This window comes from Portunus trituberculatus, chromosome 43 (genome assembly GCF_017591435.1).
Source record: "Portunus trituberculatus isolate SZX2019 chromosome 43, ASM1759143v1, whole genome shotgun sequence".
Classification (NCBI taxonomy): domain Eukaryota; kingdom Metazoa; phylum Arthropoda; class Malacostraca; order Decapoda; family Portunidae; genus Portunus; species Portunus trituberculatus.
The window spans coordinates 16,964,092-16,976,189 of NC_059297.1; the positions used below are offsets into that span (position 1 = coordinate 16,964,092).

The 12,098-nt window shown below is 33.9% G+C and overlaps 1 long non-coding RNA gene across 1 annotated transcript; it reads right to left on the minus strand.

Moving 5' to 3' along the window:
* Positions 1 to 6,617: 6,617 nt before the first annotated feature.
* LOC123518180 lies at positions 6,618 to 9,678 on the minus strand. The gene is made up of 3 exons (XR_006678702.1): positions 9,429 to 9,678; positions 7,308 to 7,438; positions 6,618 to 7,092 (listed from the first exon to the last, which is right to left on the minus strand). It is a non-coding gene; the product is annotated as an uncharacterized LOC123518180 (long non-coding RNA).
* Between the last annotated feature and the right edge of the window lie 2,420 nt (positions 9,679 to 12,098).

Consider the following 12,098-nt stretch of genomic DNA (forward strand, 5'->3'; position numbering starts at 1 on the left):
TCCCCAAAATAAAGCAAAATAATGGCTCTTCCCCAAAATAAAGCAAAATAATGGCTTTTCCCCAAAATAAAGCAAAATAATGGCTTTCTTCCCCCAAAATAAAGCAAAATAATGGCTCTTCCCCAAAAAATAAAGCAAAATAATGGCTCTTCCCCAAAATAAAGCAAAATAATGGCTTTTCCCCAAAATAAAGCAAAATAATGGCTCTTCCCCAAAATAAAGCAAAATAATGGCTCTTCCCCCAAAAAATAAAGCAAAATAATGGCTTTCTCCCCCCAAAAATAAAGCAAAATAATGGCTTTCTCCCCCCAAAATAAAGCAAAATAATGGCTCTTCCCCCCAAAATAAAGCAAAATAATGGCTTTCCCCAAAATAAAGAAAATAATGGCTTTTCCCCAAAATAAAGCAAAATAATGGCTCTTCCCCAAAATAAAGCAAAATAATGGCTCTTCCCCAAAATAAAGCAAAATAATGGCTTTTCCCCAAAATAAAGCAAAATAATGGCTTTCTTCCCCCAAAATAAAGCAAAATAATGGCTTTTCCCCAAAATAAAGCAAAATAATGGCTTTCCCCAAAATAAAGCAAAATAATGGCTTTCCCCAAAATAAAGCAAAATAATGGCTCTTCCAAAATAAAGCAAAATAATGGCTTTTCCCCAAAATAAAGCAAAATAATGGCTTTTCCCCAAAATAAAGCAAAATAATGGCTTTTCCCCAAAATAAGGCTTTCCTCCCCCCAAAAAATAGAGAAAAACAATGGCTCTACTCCCTCCCCCAAAAAATAAAGTAGAATAATAGCTTTCACCCCCACAAAAAATAATGGCTTTACCCCCTCAAAAAAACTAGCAAAATAATGGCTCTCCCCCCCAAAAATAAAGCAAAATAATGGCTTTCCCCAAAAAAAAATTGAGAAAGAAAATGGCTCTCCTCCCCCCGCCAAAAAAAAAAAAAATAAAGCAAAATAATGGCTTTCCCTCCTTTCAAAAAATAGTGCAAAATAATGGCTTTCCCCAGAAAAATAAAAGAAAGCAAAATAATGCCTTCCACTTCCCCCCCCCCCAAAAAAGAGCAAAATAATGACTATCCCCCCAAAAACAGAGCAAAATAATGGCTTTCACCCCCCCAAAAAAACAAAAAAAAAATAGAAAAATAATGGCTCCCCCAAAAAAAAGCAAATTAATGGCTTTCCTCCCCAAAAAATAGAGAAAAATAATGACTCCTGCCCCCTCCACACACAAAAAATATAATAAAGTAAAATAATGGCTCTTCCCCCAGAGGAGGGAGAGAGAGAAGAGAGATAATAAATGGAGGAAGTGGGATTAAAACTGGAGAAAGAAAGGAAAATGGATAATAAATGTGGGGAAATGAAAATAAAACGGGAGAGAAATGATTAACTAAGTAATAACACAGGAAATGGAAAGAAAAATGGATAAGGGACGAGGGAAGAGGAGTCCTTGTTCCCCATTCCCTTACTCATTATCATCCTTATTACTAATTCCTATTCCCTTATTTGTTATCCTCTTCCCTTGTCCGTTATCCATTTTTCTTTTTATCTGCTGTTTCATTATCATTTTCTCCTATTTCCTTATTCATTATCACATTTTCATTCCCATTTCCTCCTATTCCTCTATTCATTATCATTTTTCTTTCTAACTCTTGTTATTCCTTTGTTATTTCTTTCTATCCTGTTGTATTTCCACTTCCTCCATTTATTATCCATTTTTCTTTCTTTTTCCCATTTTTAATCCCACTTCCTCCATTTATTGTCTCTTCTCGCTCCCCCTTGTTAACCAATAGCGTGGCTTCTTTTGGGGTAGAGCCATTATTTTGCTTTATTTTCATTTGTTTTGACAGGAGTGGGGTTTTGGGGGGTGGAGAGCCATTATTTTGCTTTGTTTTCATTTTTTTCACAGGAATGGGGTTTTGGGGGGTGGAGAGCCATTATTTTGCTTTATTTTCATTTTTTTTTTTTGGAGGGAAGAGTCATTACTTAGCTTTAATTTGGGTGAGGAGGGACTTTTATTTTGCTTTATATTTTTGGGGAGAGCCATTAATTTGCTTTATATTTTGGTGGAAGCCATTATTTTTCTTTATTTTTTGGGGCAGCCATTATTTTGCTTTATATTTTGGGGGAAGCCATTATTTTTCTTTATTTTTTGGGGCAGCCATTATTTTGCTTTATATTTTGGGGGAGAGCCATTATTTTGCTTTTTATTTTTGGGGAGTTATTAATTTGCTTTATATTTTGAGAGCCATTATTTTGCTTTATAATTTTGGGGAGAGCCATTATTTTTCTTTATTTTTTTGGAGAGAGCCATTATTTTGCTTTATAATTTGGGGGAGAGCCATTATTTTTCTTTTTTTTGGGGGGAGCCATTATTTTACTTTATATTTTTTTGGGGGGAGAGCCACTACTATGCTTTATAATTTTGGGGAGAGCCATTGTTTTGCTTTATAATTTTTTGGAAAACCATTATTTTGCTTTATATTTTTGGGGAGCCAATTTTTTGCTTTATATTTTTAAGGGCCTTTATTTCTCTTTATTTATTTATTTTTAACATGCTTTTGTTGCCCTCCATTCATTTGTTTTTATTAATGTCAACTCAGATTTTTTAAGGGTTTTTTATTTATTTTGTATATTGCGAAATAAAACCAATGTGTACTGTTTGTTTTCTATTGTTTTTCCTTTAAATAAACAGCTCATTAATAAAAAAGGTCTTGTCAAAGTAATTTAAATGAATTACTGGTAAACCAAGTGAAAGCATTTTGGCAGAACTCTGAAAGTCTAAATCTCTTCCTCCCTCCCTCCACTCTCTCTCTCTCTCTCTCTCTCTCTCTCTCTCTCAATTAATTTTGCTTCCTATTTCTTCACAATATGAGAATAGAAAACTACTTGTTGGAGAGAGAGAGAGAGAGAGAGAGATTATGTGGTTGTTGGAAGATCGAAGATCCTCCAAAGTCTGCCCTTCAATAACTCAAGGCCTAACTATGAAAGAATCTAATAGTACTAATGGTTATTCTCTATATGTTATATATATATATATATATATATATATATATATATATATATATATATATATATATATATATATATATATATATATATATATATATATATATATATATATATATATATATATATATATATATATATATATATATATATATATATATATATATATATATATATATATATATATATATATATATATATATATATATATATATATATATATATATATATATATATATATATATATATATATATATATATATATATATATATATATATATATATATATATATATATATATATATATATATATATATATATATATATATATATATATATATATATATATATATATATATATATATATATATATATATATATATATATATATATATATATATATATATATATATATATATATATATATATATATATATATATATATATATATATATATATATATATATATATATATATATATATATATATATATATATATATATATATATATATATATATATATATATATATATATATATATATATATATATATATATATATATATATATATATATATATATATATATATATATATATATATATATATATATATATATATATATATATATATATATATATATATATATATATATATATATATATATATATATATATATATATATATATATATATATATATATATATATATATATATATATATATATATATATATATATATATATATATATATATATATATATATATATATATATATATATATATATATATATATATATATATATATATATATATATATATATATATATATATATATATATATATATATATATATATATATATATATATATATATATATATATATATATATATATATATATATATATATATATATATATATATATATATATATATATATATATATATATATATATATATATATATATATATATATATATATATATATATATATATATATATATATATATATATATATATATATATATATATATATATATATATATATATATATATATATATATATATATATATATATATATATATATATATATATATATATATATATATATATTTATATATATATGGAATAATTTCCGTTTTTTCCCTTATTCCATCCTTCCATCTCTAATTTCTCCTAATGTCTTAACCGTCACACGATATAACATATAGAAAGTAACCATTAGTACTATTAGAGAGCATCGCCATTATTATCATTACTCTTAGTGTGTGTGTGTGTGTGTGTGTGTGTGTGTGTGTGTGTGTGTGTTAATGGTGACCTTAATTACACAATACATACAAAATGCACTCATACATGCATTGTTGTTGTTGTCATTGTTGAAAGGCGTCTCTTCCACGTTAGAGAGTAACACCAACTTGGCCATTGCCGCTTGAGATCTGGTGAAGCATTGCCGGGCACCAACAAATTCCTTGTGACTGTCACTCACCGTTTGTGCACTGGACGAGTGGACGACAAGAGCTTGTCACCAGTCACCAGTCACCAATCACCAGTGCCTCCCAAACGTGGAGCGATCGTGAGGTGAATAGTGAATACAGCGAGGGCGTAAAATTGTCTAATCAGAAAACACAGTTGTTTAAAAGTACATCATGAAATTGTTTCAGGAATAATTAGGTGTGTGTCTGTGTTAATTACCATTGGTGGCAGGTCACAGGTGGCAGGTGGCATCCCCGCCTCGCTGAAACAAGCTGTTCAAACTATCACTTCCTCATTTCAGTATTATGACCATTGGCAATATTATTTACGCGTCATGCCTGTATGCTTACTTGCTTCATGATTAATGCAGGGAAATGTGGATACGTTGGTTTGACTAGTCAAAGGATGATGTGTCTTGACATTTCAGTAATGTGACAACTGGAAATATTATGTACCGTAGCAAAGTGCCATGTCCTCACAATGATGATAATAATAACAATAACAATAATAATAATAATAATAATAATATCAATTATAGTAATGATAATAATGTTAATAATGATAATGATAAAAATAACAATAATGATAACTATAGCAATAATAATAATGACGATGATGATGATGATAATAATAATAATAATAATGATAATAATAATAATAATAATGACAATAATAATGATATATATATAATCATATATATATATATATATATATATATATATATATATATATATATATATATATATATATATATATATATATATATCTGTGTGTGTTTGTATGTAGGTTGATAGGTAGGTAGGTAGGTAGATAGATAGATAAATAGATACACATAGATTAATGGATAAACGTAAAGCTATTTAAAGGAGTGTCACGTGAGTGATAGGTTTGAGGCCTACGTGGGCTACCACCGGCTTAGACTAAAGGTAACAATGCTTATATAGAAATATGCTCACCGAGAGTGGTTTGTTAGTTATTAAGTGTCTTTACTGCAAACAAGGAAGGGAGGAGGAGGGGGTAGTAGGGGGAAGGGGGAGTATGAGGAGGTGAAGCGGAAAGAAGTGAGGAACGAGGCAACAATTTCTTCTATAGGCGTTGTGAAGGTAAGACGTGTGCGCTGCAAGAAGTGTCTGCCCTCGGTTTTGTCACGAATTTGGTGAAATTTAAGGTTTTGCGTGTTGGTCTTGTTCTATTTGTCTCGTGGCGTTGTTGTTGTTGTAGGTTGGGAAGGTTTGTTGTACAGTGGTGTGTGTGCGTGTGTGTAATTCACTGTTTGATCTGCTGCAGTCTCTGACGAAACAGCCAGACGTTACCCTACGGAACGAGCTCAGAGCTCATTGTTTCCGACCTTCGGATAGGCCTGAGACCAGGCACACACCACACACCGGGACAACAAGGTCACAACTCCTCGATTTACATCCCGTACCTACTCACTGCTAGGTGAACAGGGGCTACACGTGAAAGGGGGGAGACACCCAAATATCTCCACCCGGCCGGGGAATCGAACCCCGGTCCTTTGGCTTGTGAAACCAGCGCTCTAACCACTGAGCTACCGAGCCGTGTGTGTGTTTTTGTTTGTTTGTGTGTGTTGTGTGTATTTACCTAGTTGTATTTACCTAGTTGTAGTTTTACAGGGCATGGGCTTTATGCACGTGTGGTCCCGTCTCCATATCTACACTTATCCAATTTTTCTCTAAAGTCACACAGATATTCTTCTCTCAGGAGGTGTGTGTGTGTGTGTGTGTGTGTGTGTGTGTGTGTGTGTGTGTGTGTGTGTGTGTGTGTGTGTGTGTGTGTGTGTGTGTGTGTGTGTGTGTGTGAGAAATGGTGACGTAGAGAGAGAGAGAGAGAGAGAGAGAGAGAGAGAGAGAGAGAGGAGGTAAGGGAATACATAGACGGGGAAGGGAGGGGAGGAAGGGAGCGAAATATGGAGAGGGGGATGGAAGAGAGGGAGGGTAGGAGCAGGGGGAGGGAATATGTGGGTGGAGCTTGTTACTACGTCACAGATAGTACTACGTCACCATTTCTCACCATTTGTTCGTTTCTTCGTGAGGGATAAAGTGACTTTCTCCTGTTTTTATAGGGACAAGTGCCATTATTATATACTGTTGACGATTCTTGACACATTGGGATATTCGGGGAGGGTGTCAAGTACACTGTGGCAAAATTTCATAATGATATGCGAGTTCCTTACAAAGTTATTCTAGAAAAACGTGCCTTCAAACTCTCTGAAACGCTTAGTAGATCACGTTAATAAACAAAGACCTTTAAACAAATCTTCATAATGCAAGATGTCTTATAAATCACTTTTTATACATTACAAATTTAAAAAACCCTTACTCCTTGTAGCTAAATATACGCTTACATGTAATGAAGTGATTTGATGTATAAATGCCAACACAATGTTAAGTCATGAAATCTATGAATGTGAATGATGACATATAATCCTTCGGTTAAAACTGTGTGCACTATTTTTCACAAAAAAAGAAAGCATGAACCAATGATGTTGTGAATGTTGAAGCATCCTACATCCTTGCCCCTCTCTGTCTCGCACTCTGCACACACGTTTATGAAAGCAATGCGCAGTGTGCCGCTGGACCTCCAAAAGCCTGCAACAAAAAGAAGAGTCAACAAAAGTTCATGTTTAACAATCATTTGCTTTTATGTCATCTTCCAGTCTCAAATTGTGAAAACCGCTCACTTGTAATCACATTAATTTTGTGGTACACGATGGTATATTATCAAAAACCCAGCCAAGCAAAGCCGCACTATTTGCAACAGTCAAAATAATTACTATTTGACAACTTGCAAATGTTTGCCTTACTTGGAGTGCAGCAAAGTGTGTGTTCCATTCCCTTCTTGAAACTATGGAACACCTTCACGTGTTAAATAAAGTACTGAGCAGGTATAGAAAGAGGCTCTTCCCTCGACGCCACGCCACCAGTGCAGCACGTCCTGTCGAGGAAACGTAAACCCTCACTGCACTCACCAACACCCAGGGAACATGTGCAACTTAGCCACATCATCTTTTGCCTAGAGTGTTAACTAAAGGTAAGAGCGATTTATGTCTTTGTGCTGTCCCGTCTAGGTGGCAGGGTTAAAATGTCAATAACATGGAAAAAGGAGCCAGAAACAAATTGACATCCAAAATGGAGAGCTGCGAGGAGTGTTTCCTAAACATGATTTCTCAGGTTTTAGACTGGAGGATAGGTTTGATGACCGAAGCACCAGAGAATCTATAGAGGAGGAGGGTCATACACCTAGAGAACTAATCTAGAGAAGAACCTAGAGAACTAATGGATAGGCTTAAAATTGTGGAAAAGGACAATGATCATGAAGGCAAACACGGAAGTGCTTAAGAAAAATTATAATGACCTGAAGAACAAAGTTTGTTCAAGTGAAAAGAAAATAGAAGATAATGAAGATCAAGTGCGGAAAATAAGTGAGAAGCAAAATCGTTGGAAGATGGATCAGGATCAGTAGAAAGTTAGTTTTAAAAAGATTATAGAACAATCGGCCAAAGAAAGGGAAGAGGTGGTTGGTTACTAAGACGGTAGTAAAGGTGATTAAGGAAAAGGAAAATTTGGTTAGGGATATTGTGGAAGAAAAAGTGCGTTGTTATCTTTGGATTAAAGGAAAAGTTATGCCAATTAGACACAAAAGAGAAGAATATGAAGAAGAGCAGGCTGAGAAAGTAGTGATGGAGGTGAAGATGATGAAGGCGGCGGCAGGATATTTAGTGAAGAAATTGAAGAAGTCTATAGACTGGGGAAATACGAGGAGGGAAAAACACATCCGTTGAAGATTAGAATAAGATCGCAAGCAGGCGCTGAGGAAATCCTGGCAGGCTCATCGTGGCTGGGAAGGAAAGAAGCGTATGAAAATGTATGGTTGAGATGTGATCTCAATGAAGAGGAAAGAGTTAAACTCAGGCAGCTATGGGAAAATAAGTACCATTGCAGAAGAGGAAGAGTATTAAAAGTCGTATATACAAACGTAAATGGTATTTTAATGGCAAAAATAAAGTTAAATGATTAATTAAAGGAAAACTAGCCTGCCATCGTGGGATTAACGGAGAAAAATTGTATGGAAGACTTGAAGCATTAGATACTGGGGAAATTAGCTACAATATATGGAAGAAAAAGAGAGAGAGAGAGAGAGAGAGAGAGAGAGAGAGAGAGAGAGAGAGAGAGAGAGAGAGAGAGAGAGAGAAAGAGAGAGAAAGGAGTGATATTACTTGTAAAGAAAGAGCTGCAGGTGGATGAAATAGCTTATGGAGAAGGGAGTGCCGAGGTGCTGCAAGTACGAGTAAGAATTCAAGGTGAAAGGAAAAGGAACTTCGCCGTTGTTTATGTCCCACCTAAAACAAACTCATGGAGAAATGAAGAATAAGGGAACATACTTGATACTGGAAAATATTTACAGACTAATTGAAAAGAGTACAAACATAAGTCATGGGTGACTTTAATTGCAAGGAAATAGTTTTGGAAGACCTGACAATTGAGGGAGTAAAAAGATCTTGGGGACAAATACTATTGAATCTAGCAGTAGACAATATCCTAACTCAATGGATGAAAGACAGCACAAGGTATAGAGCAAATGGAGAACCGTCACGATTGGACTTAATATTTACTAAAGAACTAGAGATACTCGATAACTTGGAATAGGAGTCCACTCGGTAAAAGTGATCAATCATGTATTACTTGAATTCAGGATAAAAGAAGGACTGGAAGAAATTAGGAAAGAACACAATAAAAATAGATAATTATGTATAGGATGATAATTATGTATAGGATCAGGATATAGCTTTTCTCAACATACTATATATATATATATATATATATATATATATATATATATATATATATATATATATTCAAATTGTACCAGAACTATGCACAATCTGGTCTATGATTATAATTTTGGGTTCAACAATAAAACTCACATTGGTAGATACGTTCTTGGCCATGGGTGGAGTCTTGACCGCTAGCTGCTAAGCAGCAAAAAATATGCTGGAATTTCTACAGCGTGCCACTTCGCTCTGTGCCGCCCCCCTTACGAGGTGAACATCTGAGCGTCTGTACATCCAAATCTATGTAAAAAATAATGCCGCTAGCAATCGCTCTGCTCTGCTCCACTCCACTCTTCTTGTAGTGTGAACATACCAAAAGAGCGCTCTTGCCCACCTCTGCAAACATATAAGTTACATTTATCAGTAACACAAGTCATGGCACTGTATGTATATGTGACCAGGGACTATCTTATTCTCTAACTGTCTAACTGTGTAATATATGCCATAATTACATAGTATAGTCCACCAATTACAAAGATCATTTTCTTCCACGGCTGCAGCTAGTCTGTTTTCTATTTTGGTGTGTGGGTAACATCTACATATTAAAGCCTGCTCTTTAATCACTTATAGAATGTGACTCAAGGAGTCAAGATAGATAGTTAGACAGATAGACAGATAGATGAAGATATAGATAGATAAATAAAACTAGTAGAATATATGTTGGCAATAACATAATACCCAATGATGAGTCAAGTGAATGTAAATCTTTTTTTGATAAAATGTATGAATTCCCTTACATAGACTACGGTTCACAATACAGTTTGGTATATTGTATGACTTATGTTTACTTATTCAATAATCATCAGTATAAACGTAGCGACAAAACTGTCATCTCCAATTAAGTTTCCTGCAAATATTTCGATAAGCAAATTTGCATCTGATTATCTTTTCTTTTTATTTATTTATCATTTTCCAGCAAGTGAGCATAAAAATGTAAATGTGTTTCAGGTGTACTGTTTTGAAAGCATCGAGTTGGTACTTGCGATCACGCCACGCTTGTCTGGGATCTAGTTTTTCGGCACCGATTCTTGCTCTAATTTGTTGTATGGATGTGTACGTCAGGTAAACCTTTGCCATAACACCCTATACTCCTTGAAGAGAGGGAAGCGACAACCTTTAAGCCGTGGAAGGAAACTAAAGTCTCAACCGGAAACTACTGAAGGTCGTTGACATATATCATGTCTGCTCCGGCACCTCGTAGCGGCGGTGATCATGAATGTGTGGCGACACCATAATGAAATGCTGCCCTTCTTGCCGGATGCATGCACATGCTGATACACAGACACATAGATAGCTAGCCTAGAATTAATTGTCATGTAAGGAGAGAGAGAGAGAGAGAGAGAGAGAGAGAGAGAGAGAGAGAGAGAGAGAGAGAGAGAGAGAGAATTTTCTAAAATCGTGGTGTCGTAGCTGGCGTGATTAAGTATTATGAAGAGCAGCTGCTTTTCTAGGTAGTATAATGGTGATATCATCGTATATTTGAGGTATTCACAATGATGTTTTGTTATAAAATCGCTTTTCTAGAGACACAAATAATTTCAAAAGGATAAAGAATTTAAAGTATATGTTCTAATATTCGGACAAAGAAGAAGCGTTCTATACGCTTTTGAAAGGATTTCAAGTCCCTACCAATGCAGCATAAATGGTAAACATTTTTCAGTTTCTTATGAAATAAAAAGTTTAAAGTCTCACTTTTCCACTCACACAATGTTTATTTCAACATTCTTCTCCACGCACTTTTTTCTTTTCTGTAAGAGGGGAAAGCTGGTCAAGGGCAACATAGAAAAAAAAAAAGCCCACTCAGTTGTCAGTCCTATTACGGGTCCGAGAGTGTTAGTAAAAAAAATAATTAAAAAATAAATTAAAGATAAATGTCTTGATACCTCCCTCTTAAATTAAATAAAGTTATAGGAAGTTCGAAATACAGAAGCAGGTAGGGAGTTCCAAAGTTTACTAGAGAAAAATATGAATGATTGAGAGTACTGGTTAATTGGACAGAGCAAGGGTGAGAAGAGGAAGAAAGTCTAGTGCAGCGAGGCCGCAGGAGGGGAGGCATGCAGTTAGCAAGATCAGAAGAGCAGTTTCCATAAAACAGTAAAAGATAGTAAAGATGCAACGTTCCAGCGGTGAGAAAGAGGCAGAAGACAGTCAGTCAGAGGAGTGGAGTTAATGAGACGAAAAGCTTTTGATTCCACCGTATCTGATAAAACTGAGTGGAACCGCTCTATATACGTATGCGCTGAGAACTCCATACATGGGGGGGATAAGGTTCAGAGTTAGCAATCGGGAATGAAAACCGATAATGGGTTAGCCTTACTTTTTGTGTCAATTTTCTTACTTTTCTTTTAACTTCCGTGCACTCAGTCTTGAGAGGAGCTCAATAATTATTGTTCTTCATTCATTGTAGCCATCTGTCTTTGTCTTTCCAGCATTATTGATTCTAACGAGCAGTCCAGTGAAACCAAGAAATGGTAGCTCTGGTGATCATTGTTACCCAGTCACAATTATTTACATAGATTTACGCCTCTAGAATGATCTATAATTCTATATACATGTACTTTTTATTAGAAACAATTAAATACACTGCAAAATATAAATATATCTATTACCTTATACATGTGATAGGCCTACAGATATGAACTACCATATGAAGTCCTATACTTTAGTTATTTTGCTTCATATGAGACACACTGTGACAAGACATTCAATACTACTGAATCTGTGCCGCGAAAACCAAGGCAACTACTTTAAGGAGCAAGGAAG